The sequence below is a fragment of the Arachis stenosperma genome, chromosome 4, assembly GCF_014773155.1.
Source record: "Arachis stenosperma cultivar V10309 chromosome 4, arast.V10309.gnm1.PFL2, whole genome shotgun sequence".
Taxonomy (NCBI): domain Eukaryota; kingdom Viridiplantae; phylum Streptophyta; class Magnoliopsida; order Fabales; family Fabaceae; genus Arachis; species Arachis stenosperma.
Window position 1 is genome coordinate 136919455 of NC_080380.1, and position 14133 is coordinate 136933587.

The window sequence follows — 14133 nt, forward strand, 5'->3', positions numbered from 1 at the left end:
CTAGGTACTAATGGGCAACACGTTCTTATTTTACATTTATAACTTGAGCATATTAAAATTATCATAAAAATTTGTATTATTTTATTCTCTTGATAAACTATTTTAAAAATACATTAATCATATAATTTTGTATACTAACATTGATATAATATTATTTCAGATATATATTTTACAGGCATCAAATGAGAGTGTTGAGTTATTTTTTAGTGGTTTTAAATTATTTATTATTTATTAGAGAATTTTATGCATTAGATTCTCTAATAATTATTTGTTTCTCATTTTAAACTGATTTTGATATGTTCTTATTTCACAGTAAAATAACATATAAAAATTTGTTGATATTACTAAGTTATTTATGGTTATATTAAATATTTATGTTTGATTTATTAAAAAAAATATATTATTAAAATTCATTAATAACTATTTAGAGTTAATACACATAATATTAGATTAAAAAAACGAATAATACCTAACATGTTTTTTTATTAATTAAATTATTATAATTTAAATTAATTTTAATAAAATAATTTAAAATTATAATTTCAATCTTATTAAGCACGAATTATTACACTTATATATATTAATAACGATCTTAAAGCTTTTGAGTTTAAAAGAAAAATATATATTAATAAGTTGGGATGAAAATAGAGTTGGAACGTTGGCATTGGGGGAGAGAGAGGAGAGCAATCATGATGATGATGAAAAAATACATAAAGTAAAAGAAAATATTAATCACAAATTGATTATAAAAAATTTGAAATTTAGAATAAAATGAAAATTTATCAAAAATAATAGAAATAAAATCGGAACAATTTTAATATTAAAAATTTTAAAATTTTTTCAAAAAAATAAAAACAAAAATTAAACTAAATTCTATCCTATTTTATTAAGATTACTATTATTCAAATTTTTTATGATAAGAAATATTAGTTTACTCCAAAATATATAAAATAAAAATTTAATTATTTTATTAATTTTTATATTTTTACTAAATTTATAATAAAATTTTTATATTTTTTTAATAATTAAGTCTTTATAATATTTTTAATTTTGTAATTAAATTATTTTCACGTCAAAAATATTTAAATTAGCTGAATATTTTTTTTAAATAATATATAATCAATCTAATTTGGTTTTAATTGTCTATATATCCAATTTGCAAAAAAATATTTGGTGAATTCAATTAAAAGAAAAAAATATAAAAATCTAATTGCAAATTTTATAAAATTATAAAGATCGACAGAATAATTAAACATAAAATAAATTTTTTGTTCTTTATCAAAGATCAGAAACAGCTATAAAAAAAAGAACAAAAAGATAATTAGAAACTTTTCTAAACTGTTTGTGATTCGTAAATTTATTTATTTTATTTGTAGAGTTCACATATTTTTTTGGTGTATATTTGTTGTCTCCTATGATTAACATTGATCAATTTATTCGTTGATTCTCCAATCCCCCATGATCATATGTCCATAATACTATTACATAAAAGTATCTTCAAACACACGTGTCTGGCTTCCATGGAAAACATTCATGTGAATCAGGTAAATCCCGGCATGGCCCACCTTTTTTTATAATCCAACGACATGGAACACTTTCACAATGTGTTACATCTCTATCTTGTATATATATGTCAAACCAATGACATGAACCTGTCCAACGAAAAGTACAAAAAAATAATGTTCCGCCTAATAGATTACGATTGAAAGTAAACTGATAAGCTTGATTTGGGTTGAGAACCACTGGTCCAAGATCATCATCCTTAGATTTGCAGTGAATAGTGAGATTCAAATTGCCTTCTACATTATTTGTTACATAAACCGTTGTCTTGCGGCTGAATAAAGATGGTTGTACTCGTACTACAACCAACAAGAATAAGAACATGATACATTTTACTCTTACAGACATTTTTAGTAATGCTTTTTGTTCTGATCTTTTGTTCTTTTTTTTAAACTGATGGCTATATATTTATAGAGGTTGAAAGTCAATTGGTCAAATAAAGAATAAATAAATTTAAGAAGGTTATAAATGCAAATACTATATATAACTAAACTATATTAAAAATATTTAATACAAAATCAAAATAAATAAAACATTAAAGATAAAATTAAATCAATTCGTCAAATAAACATTCATGCAGATATATTTATTTTTTATTGCGAAAAAATGTATTTTTTATTTTTAATATTAGAAAAAAGTGTGTGTTTTATTATATCATGAAGATGAAGAGTATATCACGAAATTGTGAAAGGCAAATAAAATAAATTTGAGGCTTAAACTAGAGTACCAAAAATTTGAAGAGCAGATTTCACTATAAAAAAATATCGTTAAAATTGACGGCCAAATTGACGATTAGACTGTCGATAATATTAAATTATAGTGTTTGCTACGGTACGATGATAAATTCATACGTACCGATATATTAAAAATATAGACAAGTAGTAATAAGCTACGGGGAATTTATTTTCCACATCAGCATTTAATTTTTTTTAAATATATATTATATCACTATTTTTACTAATACATCCCTTTTAACTAAATAAAAATAAAAATATATTTTTATTTTAATTTTATAAAAAATCTTAAACATCCTTACTTTATTTGATTAGACAAAAATACCCTTTTAAATTAATCAAATTTTAGAATTCAATTAATCCTAATTTTATAGTTTCAAATTATTTAAACAACAAAACAAAAACATATTAAAAAAATAAAAATCAATTATTCTTCGTCTTCTTCGATTTCCCTGATTATTCGTGTTCCCTTCTAAAGCAAATCAAAACATATCAATAAAAATAATAATCAATTGCAAAATCCTAGTCCTAGGTTGTTTGCCGCCGCCGCCCCTGTCTCAGCGCTTCCGTTTCTTTCTCTTTCTTCAGAGCCAAAACATGAAAATACGAAAAGGGAACAAAAAGATCCCAAATAGATAAAAGAAAGAAATTGCTTTTTTTAGTTGGAGGAATGCAAATTGGAAAGGGGGACAGAAAATAAAAGAAAACGTGTTTTTGAAGAGTAGAAAGGAAGTGTGGGGAATGGAATAGACGATTTGAGTGTGTTGAATGAGGTGAATATCTCCAAATAATCTGAAGCAGTGTGTCTGTGCATGGCGTCAGAAACGGCGTCGTTGGTTGAAATGACGACTGTGTCTGAGAAGACAGGGAAGCATAAAGGGGGACACAAATAATTAGGAAAATCGGAGAAGATGAAGAACGATTGATTTTTATTTTTTTTAATATGTTTTTGTTTTATTGTTTAAATTATTTAAAATTATAAAATTAGGATTAATTGAATTTTAAAATTTAATTAATTTAAAAGGGTATTTTTGTTTAATCAAATAAAGTAAGGATGTTTAAGACTTTTTATAGAATTAAATTAAAAAAATATTTTTATTTTTATTTAGTTAAAGGAGGTGTATTAGTAAAAATGGTGATATAATATATATTTAAAAAAGAAAAAATTAAATGCTGATGTGAAAAATAAATTTCACGTGGCTTATTACTACTTGTTCATATTTTTAATATATCGGTACGTATGAATTTATCATCGTATCCTAACAAACACCTTATTAGATTATTTATGGTCACATTCATTATATATGTCTGATTTATTAAAAAAATAGATTACTAAAATCGGTTAATAATTATTTTAGAATTAATACAATTAACACTAAATTAAGAAAAAAATAAACAGTGCATAACTCATTACTTTTTTATTAGTCAAATTATTATAATTTAAATTAATTTTAACAAAACAACTTAAAATTATAATTTCAATTTTATCACATACATCGGTGCATGGCACGGATAATTACACTTGTCATATTATATATATCATAGTGAATAAATACAAAAATAAACATAAATGATGATATCTATAATAGTACAATCTAAAATATGGTGAATTATAAAATTAATATTTATTAATAGTTTAAAAATTATACTGAGTAATTTTGACTATTTTTATCTTTAGATTTTAATTCAAACTAGATTTTTTTTATTTTGAGAAGATAAAAAATAAAGAGATAGACCTCATAATAATTAACTTTGACATTGATGAATAATATCTTAATTTTTGGTTGGTAAATTAAATTTAGAGAAAATTAAATTACAATTAATGAGAATTAGTGTATATTTTGAATGATTTATTTCAAGATTTTTTAAGAGGCTAATCTTATATTTGAATTTTAAAATAAAATTTTTTACTTTGTTATAACAAATTTAAAATATTTTAAAGTGAATATATATATATATATATATTTAAATCATTTTTTTTAAAGTAAAAAGTAATAGTTTCTTAAATTTCAATTATCATCTATCTTTTTTACTAATATAGTATAAATTATTTGTATAATTTAGAATATCTTATTTTTTGTTCTCTTAATGACATGAAATTATCATACCTACTTTTTTTAATAAAAAAATAAGAGGTCGAACATTTTTATTAATAATGATTCCATTTTTTAAAGAATATTATTTGTATATGATTTTTTTAATTATGTTATATTTTTTACAGTTATGTGAAATCTAATGATTTTAATTTATTTATAAAGTATATTTTATTAAAAACTAAAGACAATGACTATAAATACAATGGCTATTATATAGATATATTCTCTCTCATGAATTTAATGACTATATTAAATGCAATATTTTTATACTATTTATTAATCATATTTAATCTCAACTATTTAAATTAATCCAATAACTATAAAAAATGATATTTTAGTAAATTATACAAATAATTCATACTATATGTCTATATCGTTATATTAGTAAAAAATTAAATAGATAATAATTGAAATTTAAGAAACTATTTCTTTTTCAAAATTTTTTAATCTAATACAAAAATTTAAGAAGCTACTACTTTTTTAATGAAAAAATAAAACGTGGAAAATTTTTATTAATTATGATTCCATTTTTAAGATTTGAATTAAAAATAAAACGTGGAATATTTTCATTAATTATGATTTATTTTTAAAAATTAACTAGTATATGTGTAAGACCTAAATTTTAAAAAATTATTAATAAATTATTTATGATCTATTATATTTATTTAAAATTATATTTTTAGAGATTTTTATATATAAGTTGAGTAGGTTCTTATTTATTATTCATACTTTTTATAATTGAAAAATAATGAATATTTTATATACTTTAATTTTAAATATTTAGATTTTTTTAACCTTAATTTATAAATAAAGAAAAACTAATCTGATTATCATCAATTTCTATTGAATTAGTATTTATTCGAAAATATATTTCAAGTTTTAAATACAATGGCTATTATATAAATATATTCTCTCTCATAAATTTAATGACTATATTAAATACAATATTTTTATAATATTTATTAGCCATATTTAATCTCAACTATTTAAATTAATCCAATGACTATAAAAAAATTATATTTTAGTAAATTATAAAAATAATTCATACTATATGTCTATATCGTTATATTAGTAAAAAATTAAATAGATAACAATTGAAATTTAAGAAACTATTTCTTTTTCAAAATTTTTTAATCTAATGCAAAAATTTAAGAAGCTACTACTTTTTTAATGAAAAAATAAAACGTGGAAAATTTTTATTAATTATGATTCCATTTTTAAGATTTGAATGAAAAATAAAACGTGGAATATTTTCATTAATTATGATTTATTTTTAAAAATTAACTAGTGTATGTGTAAGACCTAAATTTTAAAAAGTTATTAATAAATTATTTATGATCTATTATATTTATTTAAAATTATATTTTTAAAAATTTTTATATATAAGTTGAGTAAGTTCTTATTTATTATTCATACTTCTTATAATTGAAAAATAATGAATATTTTATATACTTTAATTTTAAATATTTATATTTTTTTAACCTTATTTTATAAATAAAGGAGAACTAATCTAATTATCATCAATTTCCATTGAATTAGTATTTATTCAAAAATATATTTTAAGTTGATAATAAAATGGCAATTATATATAAAAATATATTCTCTCTCATGAATTTAATGACTATATTAAATGCAATATTTTTATACTATTTATTAGTCATATTTAATCTCAACTATTTAAATTAATCCAGTAACTATAAAAAAATGACATTTTAGTAAATTATACAAATAATTCATACTATATGTCTATATCGTTATATTAATAAAAAATTAAAAAGATAACAATTGAAATTTAAGAAACTATTTCTTTTTGAAAATTTTTTAATCTAATACAAAAATTTAAGAAGCTACTACTTTTTTAATGAAAAAATAAAACGAGGAAAATTTTTATTAATTATGATTCCATTTTTAAGATTTGAATGAAAAATAAAACGTGGAATATTATCATTAATTATGATTTATTTTTAAAAATTAACTAGTGTATGTGTAAGACCTAAATTTTAAAAAGTTATTAATAAATTATTTATGATCTATTATATTTATTTAAAATTATATTTTTAAAAATTTTTATATACAAGTTGAGTAAGTTCTTATTTATTATTCATACTTCTTATAATTGAAAGATAATGAATATTTTATATACTTTAATTTTAAATATTTATATTTTTTTAACTTTATTTTATAAATAAAGGAGAACTAATCTAATTATCATCAATTTCCATTGAAGTAGTATTTATTCGAAAATATATTTTAAGTTGATAATAAAATGGCTATTATATAAATATATTCTCTTTCATGAATTTAATGACTATATTAAATTCAATATTTTTATATTATTTATTAGTCATATTTAATCTCAACTATTTAAATTAATCCAGTAACTATAAAAAAAATAATATTTAAGTAAATTATACAAATAATTCATACTATATGTCTATATCGTTATATTAGTAAAAAATTAAATAGATAATAATTGAAATTTAAGAAACTATTTCTTTTTCAAAATTTTTTAATCTAATACAAAAATTTAAGAAGCTACTACTTTTTTAATGAAAAAATAAAACGTGGAAAATTTTTATTAATTATGATTCCATTTTTAAGATTTGAATGAAAAATAAAACGTGGAATATTTTCATTAATTATGATTTATTTTTAAAAATTAACTAGTGTATGTGTAAGACCTAAATTTTAAAAAACTAATAAATTATTTATGATCTATTATATTTATTTAAAATTATATTTTTAGAGATTTTTATATATAAGTTGAGTAGGTTCTTATTTATTATTCATACTTTTTATAATTGAAAAATAATGAGTATTTTTTATACTTTAATTTAAATATTTAGATTTTTTAAATTTATTTTATAAATAAAGGAAAACTAATCTAATTATCATCAATTTCCATTGAATTAGTATTTATTCAAAAATATATTTCAAGTTTTAAATACAATGGCTATTATATAGATATATTCTCTCTCATGAATTTAATGACTATATTAAATGCAATATTTTTATACTATTTATTAGTCATATTTAATCTCAACTATTTAAATTAATCCAGTAACTATAAAAAAATGATATTTTAGTAAATTATACAAATAATTCATACTATATGTCTATATCGTTATATTAGTAAAAAATTAAATAGATAACAATTGAAATTTAAGAAACTATTTCTTTTTGAAAATTTTTTAATCTAATACAAAAATTTAAGAAGCTACTACTTTTTTAATGAAAAAATAAAACGTGGAAAATTTTTATTAATTATGATTCCATTTTTAAGATTTGAATGAAAAATAAAACGTGGAATATTTTCATTAATTATGATTTATTTTTAAAAATTAACTAGTGTATGTGTAAGACCTAAATTTTAAAAAGTTATTAATAAATTATTTATGATCTATTATATTTATTTAAAATTATATTTTTAAAAATTTTTATATATAAGTTGAGTAAGTTCTTATTTATTATTCATACTTCTTATAATTGAAAAATAATGAATATTTTATATACTTTAATTTTAAATATTTATATTTTTTTAACCTTATTTTATAAATAAAGGAGAACTAATCTAATTATCATCAATTTCCATTGAATTAGTATTTATTCGAAAATATATTTTAAGTTGATAATAAAATGGCTATTATATAAATATATTCTCTCTCATAAATTTAATGACTTTATTAAATGCAATATTTTTATACTATTTATTAGTCATATTTAATCTCAACTATTTAAATTAATCCAGTAACTTTAAAAAAATGATATTTTAGTAAATTATACAAATAATTCATACTATATGTCTATATCGTTATATTAGTAAAAAATTAAATAGATAACAATTGAAATTTAAGAAACTATTTCTTTTTCAAAATTTTTTAATCTAATACAAAAATTTAAGAAGCTACTACTTTTTTAATGAAAAAATAAAACGTGGAAAATTTTTATTAATTATGATTCCATTTTTAAGATTTGAATGAAAAATAAAACGTGGAATATTTTCATTAATTATGATTTATTTTTAAAAATTAACTAGTGTATGTGTAAGACCTAAATTTTAAAAAGTTATTAATACATTATTTATGATTTATTATATTTATTTAAAATTATATTTTTAAAAATTTTTATATACAAGTTGAGTAAGTTCTTATTTATTATTTATACTTCTTATAATTGAAAAATAATGAATATTTTATATACTTTAATTTAAATATTTATATTTTTTAACTTTATTTTATAAATAAAGGAGAACTAATCTAATTATCATCAATTTCCATTGAAATAGTATTTATTCGAAAATATATTTTAAGTTGATAATAAAATGGCTATTATATAAATATATTCTCTTTCATGAATTTAATGCCTATATTAAATGCAATATTTTTATACTATTTATTAGTCATATTTAATCTCAACTATTTAAATTAATCCAGTAACTATAAAAAAAATAATATTTTAGTAAATTATACAAATAATTCATACTATATGTCTATATCGTTATATTAGTAAAAAATTAAATAGATAATAACTGAAATTTAAGAAACTATTTCTTTTTCAAAATTTTTTAATCTAATACAAAAATTTAAGAAGCTACTACTTTTTTAATGAAAAAATAAAACGTGGAAAATTTTTATTAATTATGATTCCATTTTTAAGATTTGAATGAAAAATAAAACGTGGAATATTTTCATTAATTATGATTTATTTTTAAAAATTAACTAGTGTATGTGTAAGACCTAAATTTTAAAAGGTTATTAATAAATTATTTATGATCTATTATATTTATTTAAAATATATAAAAAATTTTTATATATAAGAGTAAGTTCTTATTTTTATTCATACTTCTTATAATTGAAAAATAATGAATATTTTATATACTTTAATTTTAAATATTTATATTTTTTTAACCTTATTTTATAAATAAAGGAGAACTAATCTAATTATCATCAATTTCCATTGAATTAGTATTTATTCGAAAATATATTTTAAGTTGATAATAAAATGGCTATTATATAAATATATTCTCTCTCATGAATTTAATGACTTTATTAAATGCAATATTTTTATACTATTATTAGTCATATTTAATCTCAACTATTTAAATTAATCCAGTAACTATAAAAAAATGATATTTTAGTAAATTATACAAATAATTCATACTATATGTCTATATCGTTATATTAGTAAAAAATTAAATAGATAATAATTGAAATTTAAGAAACTATTTCTTTTTCAAAATTTTTTAATCTAATACAAAAATTTAAGAAGCTACTACTTTTTAATGAAAAAATAAAACGTGGAAAATTTTTATTAATTATGATTCCATTTTTAAGATTTGAATGAAAAATAAAACGTGGAATATTTTCATTAATTATGATTTATTTTTAAAAATTAACTAGTGTATGTGTAAGACCTAAATTTTAAAAGGTTATTAATAAATTATTTATGATCTACTATATTTTATTTAAAATTATATTTTTAAAAATTTTTATATATAAGTTGAGTAAGTTCTTATTTATTATTCATACTTCTTATAATTGAAAAATAATGAATATTTTATATACTTTAATTTTAAATATTTATATTTTTTTAACCTTATTTTATAAATAAAGGAGAACTAATCTAATTATCATCAATTTCCATTGAAATAGTATTTATTCGAAAATATATTTTAAGTTGATAATAAAATGGCTATTATATAAATATATATTCTCTCTCATGAATTTAATGACTTTATTAAATGCAATATTTTTATACTATTTATTAGTCATATTTAATCTCAACTATTTAAATTAATCCAGTAACTATAAAAAAATGATATTTTAGTAAATTATACAAATAATTCATACTATATGTCTATATCGTTATATTAGTAAAAAATTAAATAGATAATAATTGAAATTTAAGAAACTATTTCTTTTTCAAAATTTTTTAATCTAATACAAAAATTTAAGAAGCTACTACTTTTTTAATGAAAAAATAAAGCGTGGAAAATTTTTATTAATTATGATTCCATTTTTAAGATTTGAATGAAAAATAAAACGTGGAATATTTTCATTAATTATGATTTATTTTTAAAAATTAACTAGTGTATGTGTAAGACCTAAATTTTAAAAAGTTATTAATACATTATTTATGATTTATTATATTTATTTAAAATTATATTTTTAAAAATTTTTATATACAAGTTGAGTAAGTTCTTATTTATTATTTATACTTCTTATAATTGAAAAATAATGAATATTTTATATACTTTAATTTTAAATATTTATATTTTTTTAACTTTATTTTATAAATAAAGGAGAACTAATCTAATTATCATCAATTTCCATTGAAATAGTATTTATTCGAAAATATATTTTAAGTTGATAATAAAATGGCTATTATATAAATATATTTTCTTTCATGAGTTTAATGACTATATTAAATGCAATATTTTTATACTATTTATTAGTCATATTTAATCTCAACTATTTAAATTAATCCAGTAACTATAAAAAAATAATATTTTAGTAAATTATACAAATAATTCATACTATATGTCTATATCGTTATATTAGTAAAAAATTAAATAGATAATAACTGAAATTTAAGAAACTATTTCTTTTTCAAAATTTTTTAATCTAATACAAAAATTTAAGAAGCTACTACTTTTTTAATGAAAAAATAAAACGTGGAAAATTTTTATTAATTATGATTCCATTTTTAAGATTTGAATGAAAAATAAAACGTGGAATATTTTCATTAATTATGATTTATTTTTAAAAATTAACTAGTGTATGTGTAAGACCTAAATTTTAAAAGGTTATTAATAAATTATTTATGATCTACTATATTTATTTAAAATTATATTTTTAAAAATTTTTATATATAAGTTGAGTAAGTTCTTATTTATTATTCATACTTCTTATAATTGAAAAATAATGAATATTTTATATATTTTAATTTTAAATATTTATATTTTTTTAACCTTATTTTATAAATAAAGGAGAACTAATCTAATTATCATCAATTTCCATTGAATTAGTATTTATTCGAAAATATATTTTAAGTTGATAATAAAATGGCTATTATATAAATATATTCTCTCTCATGAATTTAATGACTTTATTAAATGCAATATTTTTATACTATTTATTAGTCATATTTAATCTCAACTATTTAAATTAATCCAGTAACTATAAAAAAATGATATTTTAGTAAATTATACAAATAATTCATACTATATGTCTATATCGTTATATTAGTAAAAAATTAAATTGATAATAATTGAAATTTAAGAAACTATTTCTTTTTCAAAATTTTTTAATCTAATACAAAAATTTAAGAAGCTACTACTTTTTTAATGAAAAAATAAAACGTGGAAAATTTTTATTAATTATGATTCCATTTTTAAGATTTGAATGAAAAATAAAACGTGGAATATTTTCATTAATTATGATTTATTTTTAAAAATTAACTAGTGTATGTGTAAGACCTAAATTTTAAAAAGTTATTAATACATTATTTATGATTTATTATATTTATTTAAAATTATATTTTTAAAAATTTTTATATACAAGTTGAGTAAGTTCTTATTTATTATTTATACTTCTTATAATTGAAAAATAATGAATATTTTATATACTTTAATTTTAAATATTTATATTTTTTTAACTTTATTTTATAAATAAAGGAGAACTAATCTAATTATCATCAATTTCCATTGAAATAGTATTTATTCGAAAATATATTTTAAGTTGATAATAAAATGGCTATTATATAAATATATTCTCTTTCATGAATTTAATGACTATATTAAATGCAATATTTTTATACTATTTATTAGTCATATTTAATCTCAACTATTTAAATTAATCCAGTAACTATAAAAAAATGATATTTTAGTAAATTATACAAATAATTCATACTATATGTCTATATCGTTATATTAGTAAAAAATTAAATAGATAATAACTGAAATTTAAGAAACTATTTCTTTTTCAAATTTTTTTAATCTAATACAAAAATTTAAGAAGCTACTACTTTTTTAATGAAAAAATAAAACGTGGAAAATTTTTATTAATTATGATTCCATTTTTAAGATTTGAATGAAAAATAAAACGTGGAATATTCTCATTAATTATGATTTATTTTTAAAAATTAACTAGTGTATGTGTAAGACCTAAATTTTAAAAGGTTATTAATAAATTATTTATGATCTATTATATTTATTTAAAATTATATTTTTAAAAATTTTTATATATAAGTTGAGTAAGTTCTTATTTATTATTCATACTTCTTATAATTGAAAAATAATGAATATTTTATATACTTTAATTTTAAATATTTATATTTTTTTAACCTTATTTTATAAATAAAGGAGAACTAATCTAATTATCATCAATTTCCATTGAATTAGTATTTATTCGAAAATATATTTTAAGTTGATAATAAAATGGCTATTATATAAATATATTCTCTCTCATGAATTTAATGACTTTATTAAATGCAATATTTTTATATTATTTATTAGTCATATTTAATCTCAACTATTTAAATTAATCCAGTAACTATAAAAAAAATGATATTTTAGTAAATTATACAAATAATTCATACTATATGTCTATATCGTTATATTAGTAAAAAATTAAATAGATAACAATTGAAATTTAAGAAACTATTTCTTTTTGAAAATTTTTTAATCTAATACAAAAATTTAAGAAGCAACTACTTTTTTAATGAAAAAATAAAACGTGGAAAATTTTTATTAATTATGATTCCATTTTTAAGATTTGAATGAAAAATAAAACGTGGAATATTTTCATTAATTATGATTTATTTTTAAAAATTAAATAGTGTATGTGTAAGACCTAAATTTTAAAAAGTTATTAATAAATTATTTATGATCTATTATATTTATTTAAAATTATATTTTTAAAAATTTTTATATATAAGTTGAGTAAGTTCTTATTTATTATTCATACTTCTTATAATTGAAAAATAATGAATATTTTATATACTTTAATTTTAAATTTTTATATTTTTTTAACCTTATTTTATAAATAAAGGAGAACTAATCTAATTATCATCAATTTCCATTGAATTAGTATTTATTTGAAAATATATTTTAAGTTGATAATAAAATGGCTATTATATAAATATATTCTCTCTCATGAATTTAATGACTTTATTAAATGCAATATTTTTATACTATTTATTAGTCTTATTTAATCTCAACTTTTTAAATTAATCCAGTAACTATAAAAAAAATGATATTTTAGTAAATTATACAAATAATTCATACTATATGTCTATATCGTTATATTAGTAAAAAATTAAATAGATAATAATTGAAATTTAAGAACTATTTCTTTTTCAAATTTTTTTAATCTAATACAAAAATTTAAGAAGCTACTACTTTTTTAATGAAAAAATAAAACGTGGAAAATTTTTATTAATTATGATTCCATTTTTAAGATTTGAATGAAAAATAAAACGTGGAATATTTTCATTAATTATGATTTATTTTTAAAAATTAACTAGTGTATGTGTAAGACCTAAATTTTAAAAAATTAATAAATTATTTATGATCTATTATATTTATTTAAAATTATATTTTTAAAAATTTTTATATATAAGTTGAGTAAGTTCTTATTTATTATTCATATTTCTTATAATTGAAAAATAGTGAATATTTTATATACTTTAATTTTAAATATTTATATTTTTTAACTTTATTTTATAAATAAAGGAAAACTAAT